The sequence below is a fragment of the Emiliania huxleyi genome, assembly GCF_000372725.1.
Source record: "Emiliania huxleyi CCMP1516 unplaced genomic scaffold EMIHUscaffold_5, whole genome shotgun sequence".
Classification (NCBI taxonomy): Eukaryota; Haptophyta; order Isochrysidales; family Noelaerhabdaceae; genus Emiliania; species Emiliania huxleyi.
The window spans coordinates 1,258,252-1,263,701 of record NW_005198244.1 but is presented as its reverse complement, the minus strand read 5'-3'; positions in this window follow the sequence as shown (position 1 = coordinate 1,263,701).

Here is a 5,450-nt window from a genome sequence, read left to right as displayed (position 1 = left end):
CGCCCCACCCCCCCCCCCCCCTTGCCTCCTCGCACCTCCAGGCCCTCGACCCCGCCCGGCCGCTCGAGGCCGGCGATGCGGCTCGCCCGCGGGCGGTGCCGCGGCCGGCGCTCCCCCCCCGCCCCGCCGACTCGGCAGACGGCGGCGGCGGGCAGCGGACGCGTGCGCAGGCGAAAGGCTGGAGCTTCTTCGCGCCGGCGGAGGAGGACTCGTGTGACGATGGGCCGGCGGGGCGCTGGCTGCAGCGGCGGCGACAGCGTGCGCTAGCTGCGACATGAGCCTCTCAGAGGAGATGCATCAGTCTCCGTGGTTTACGTTATTCTGTTGCGCGCGTCGGCGGCGGAGCGCGCGCGAGGCGACCGCGGCACATGTCTGTTGTCTCCCTGTTAAACCGACTCACCGCATGCCGGCGCATGGCATGCGCCATGCCTACATCGATCTGCATTGCCGAGCCGGCGCGGCGGCGCGGCCCGCACGCGGCACTCGCGCCCCCCACGCCCCTCACGCCCCGACGCATACACGGTGTGAGACCCGAGACGACGATCTGAGAGAGAGACCACCGCTCGAGAGAGACACTTGACTCATCTCTTGACACACTTTCACTTATGTGCGGAGACTGTGCGCCAATCTGTGTTACGACGACCTACAATAATGAGAAGCAGAAAACGCCCTATAGCTATCTGCGCCGCTGCGAGCTGCCTGCGATATGTGCACCAACTAAACACCACTGACTGAGCGCATTGCCGCTCGCCCCCCCCGCCCTCTAGCCCCCGCCCGCCCCCTCCCGCGCCGCGGGCTCAGCCTCAGGCTCGAGGGCTCAGGCGCGCTGCGTGGGGGCGGTAGCGGCGGCAGCATCAGCGCCGGCCCCCGAGAAAGAGGCGAAGTAGCCGTTGCGAGTGGCCATATGTGGCGGCGGCGACGGCAGCGGCGGCGGCGGCGGCGGCGGCGCGCCGCGGGAGGCGTTTGGCCTCGGCGGCGGCAGCGGCGGCGGCGGCGGCTGCGCTTTGGCGACGAAGGGGGGCGCATGGCGGTGCTGGCGATGCGGCGGCGGCGGCGCGTGGCGGTGCGGCGGCGGCGGCGCGTGGCGGTGCGGCGGCGAAGGCGCGTGGCGGTGCGGCACCCCGCCGCCGCGCGTCAGGTTCGAGGGCGCGTTGGGCAGGGGCTTTGCGGGGTGCGGCGCATGCTTCTCAGGCAGCACGCGGGTGGGCTTGTCGAGGATATGGGGAAGCCCTTCGCGCAGCGTGTGCTGCAGCTCGTGGAGCGCGCTTCCCGCCGCCTCGCTCGCCGAGGAGAAGGAGTGCGCGAGCGCGTGCGACGTGCGAGCCGAGAGCCCCTCAAGCCTGGCGCCCGTCGCGTGGACGGCGGTGGAGATCGACTTGGCGAGGGGATGCTCCTCCCGGCCGCTGGACGCGGCGGCGTGGGCAGAGAGGAGCAACAGCGCCGCTAGCATGACCCTGGCGAGTACAGCACGCCTCACTTTTTCACAGGGGGTATTGCTTTTCGCTGCGCATGCTCGAGCCCCCGGCGAGGGCTTGTGCTGTGAATGCAGGCGTGGTCTCTACTCGCCAGAGCTTGACCAATGTCAAGGTCGTAAAGAAGAAAATCCGCATGCCCCCGGGGCAGCCCGGGGCGACATTGAGGCGCCAACCAGAAGGGTGTCGGCGAGTGGCGCAGCCAGCTGCAGCAGCTCCGCGACACAAGCGCGTGCAGGCGTGCGCCTACCTCATGGCGCTCGGGCCAGGAGCCTTCGCCAACTAAAAAACACAGCACGCATGCCGACTTAGTGTGGGGAGGGTCGGCGAGCACTCACTCACTAGGCGGCGCCGCAGGGCCGGGGCACTGGCCACGGCCTCGCCGACCACTAGAAGGCGGCCCACCCACTACGCGCACTATCTTAGTGTGCGGGGTGGCGGGAGGCACTCGCCCGCTCGCCGGCGGCCCACTCACTACGCGCACTATCTTAGTGCGCGGGGTGGCGGGAAGCACTCACCCACTAGCCCGCTCGCCGGCGGCCCACTCACTACGCGCACCAACTTAGTGCGCGGGGTGGCGGGAAGCACTCACCCACTAGCCCGCTCGCCGGCGGCCCACTCACTACGCGCACCAACTTAGTGCGCGGGGTGGGCGGGAGGCACTCACCCACTAGCCCGCTCGCCGGCGGCCCACTCACTACACGCACCAACTTAGTGCGCGGGGTGGGCGGGAGGCACTCACTTCCGCGCACTAAGTTAGTGCGCTAGTAGTAGCCGAGCCCGCCTCCGTCCGCCGGCGAAGGGCACTACGAGCGGCCCGCCGGACCACTCCCCTCGCGGCCGGCCGGAGGCACTCACTTCCGCGCACTAAGTTAGTGCGCGTAGTAGCCGAGCCCGCCTCCGTCCGCCGGCGAAGGGCACTACGAGCGGCCCGCCGGACCACTCCCCTCGCGGCCGGCCGGAGGCACTCACTTCCGCGCACTAAGTTAGTGCGCGTAGTGTCCCGGCCTCCGACCACGACTCCCGGGAGCACTTCACCACTTGACCCGCCTCGGCGCACCACTAGATCTCGTCCAGCTCACAGACTAACTTGCGTCGACTTAGTTCCCGCAGGGCCCGGGACCACTCACTCACTACAGCATGTGTGCTCTTCACACGACCTGGCGAAGGCTCCTGCTCGGGCCGCTCGGTGGCGGCAGTAGAGGGAGGGAGCGAGTCTTCATACCCCCCCCCCCCCCCCACCTGCCCACCACCACCCATGGCCATGCCTTTCTGGACAGGGTGGCCCGCCAGAAGGACCCCAGGAATTGCGACTCGCTTTCCTCCCGCTGTGATTCTGTGTGAGCTCTGTGTCTTCACTTGTTAACAACAAACCTAAACCACCACTTCGCACCCCTACCATACTCGAGTCACCCGTGTCTGTGCTTGTGCGTCTTGGGTCCGGAATTGTGTGCGTTTATGTGAACCCTAGCCCCATTCGAATTGAGGCACAGGCCTGACGCTGAAGCATTACGGTCATGGTTGACCTCGACCGGCTCCACCGCCGCTACACGCTCAGCAGGAAGAACTCGACAGGCCTACCGCCTCCGATCACCGCTCCTCCCGAAACTCTCGTGGACAGCCGCACGCCGCTCTCGCCGCTCAGCTCGGCCTCGGCCAACTCGCCTCGCGAGAGTTCCTCGGTGGAGCCTGGCAAGGGCATCCTCGGTGGAGCCTGGCAAGGAGCCTCGCCCACGCCCCAGGCCGTGCAGCGGACCTGGCTGGCGGAGACGGAGGTGTTTTCGCCGGCCGCGGCTGCGGCGCCGGCCGGCGGCCTCACCTCGCCCACACCCCAGGCCGTGCAGCGCTCCTGGCTGGAGAACCTGGCGCAGGCGCTTCCGTCCCCGAGCTGGCGCCACTCCGTGACGTCCGAGGCGTCTCTGACGGACCAGCCTCCTCCGCCATCGCCCGCGGAGGCGCCGCCGGACGACGAACGCCCGCCTGCGCCGACCACTCCGGCGGCACAAGAGGCCGAGGCGGCGGCCACCGACGACGAACGCGCGCCTGCGCCCTCGGAGGGCGCGGTGGGACGCTTCTTTCTCTCGCTCGTCGGGCGGTTGCCCGAGTCGCCTTGTGCACCCAAGGGGATGGGGGGCGGTCGCTGGTCGTACAGCTTGCCCGGCAGCGGCGGTGCGTGCGTGCTTCCACCCGTGCGCGGCCGTCCCGCGGGCCCGACCCGTCCGCTTGTGCCGGCCGTGTGTAGGCGAGGCGTGGAAGGTGCGCTGCACGGCGGAAAACGCGCTGCAGGGCGGCGTCGACAACCCGGAGAAGGAGGCGCAGCACACACGCACCACTGACCAGCACACCGATCCGGGACATGCCTCTGCGCCCTCTGCAACCCCGCCCACACCAATGCCCGCGCCATGTCCACAGCGTGACGCGTTGCCCACAGGCGCTGCGCGCCGAGCTGATGCGGCAGGGCGCGAAGATTCGAGAACTGCAGGCGCAGGTCGAGGAGCTCACCGCGGCCAAAGCCAAGACGCCGCGCGAGGACGCCGCCGGTGCGACGCCGAGCCGTCGCCGCGCCACCGGGCTCTTTGGCGCGGCAGGACGCAAGAAGTCCGTGCTGTCTCGCGCACAATAAGATGAATTGTCATAGCGCACGGCGCGGTCGCGGGTTCCGGGGGGTCAAACGGCTAACGGGGGTCAGCACGCGGGGATCGGGGTCAGCACGGGTGTGTGAAAATCGTACGGCTCTCCGGTGTCTCCGCGCAGACTGTATGAATATGTAAATAAATAAATAAGACGCTCACCTCTACTAGGAGATGGGTAAAGAGGAACAGGTCCCCGCCCGTGCGCGATCTTTGTGCACCGGTGTTCAGTGTTCTTTTTTTTTGAGATTTGACCTTTTCGTATTGAATAATGATTATTGCGTCATTTCACATTTGTCCCAAGACTGTGTATTGTGTATGAGATTGTCTATGTGAATCGTGTGTCAACGGCTGTCATGTGTGCTAACAAATTTAACATGAAAACTTGATAAGTTAAAGGGTTTGGTGTTTGCAGGCCCCGCCGCCGCGCTTCCCCGCTACCGCCACCGCACCACTGCCCCTATCTCCCCTAGAAGGCATGTAAGATGTATGCAACCGTCGCGTTCTCGCACAAGGCATATGTGCTCTCCAGCATGCAGTAGCCGGGGCGAGGTTGACCAAAGTACAGGTTTCGATCCGGGCCACCGCAAATTTTGATCAGCAAATTTCGAGGGGCGGCCGCAAATTTTGAGGTAGATTTTGATTGTCAAAACGTGTCCGTCTTGGCACAGGATAGAGCATATAGGCGGCGAAAACCTGGTTTGTGGAGCTCCCACAGATTACCTAGAGAGCACGGCATTCGGGGCCATGATGTCGCTTGTCGGTTCCCCACCAGACTTTTTTGTAGTGGAGAGAATTAGGAATCTTTCTGCTGTAACCGACACTGTGATATCGCTCTCCTTTACTCAGACCAGATGGTGAGTCTTAACTGTAAATTACCGTCGGAAAGCTGTCAGAACGGCTGTCAGAACACTGTCAGAACGCTGTCAGAACGCTGTCAGAACGGCCAGGTCTCTGTCAGAACATCTGTGCACTGTGGGAGCTCCACAAACCAGGTTCGAATACACCCAGGTGCGCAGGGACATCGCGACTCTGCCCGCTCGCTCGACCCTTTTGCCGCGAGAGGGCGCCGGCCGCGTGTAAGAGGTGGCTGGCGCGACTGCACTCCAAGTGCTCCAAGTGGCAAGTGCCACTCCAAAGAGTCCTCTCACAGCTGCTCGGCTTGAGGCCGGCGCCGGATCCTTTTATTTCCGCGTGTGGTGGTGTGGTCCGGTTTTTTTTTCTAGGGACGATGGAACTGGTCGCACACCGACACACGTCCCGCCGCCCGCCAACGCTGTCGAGGGGGATGCGACGCAGCCAGCACCAACATTGCAGCGCCAGCAGCTCGAGCTTGCCGAGGGACGAG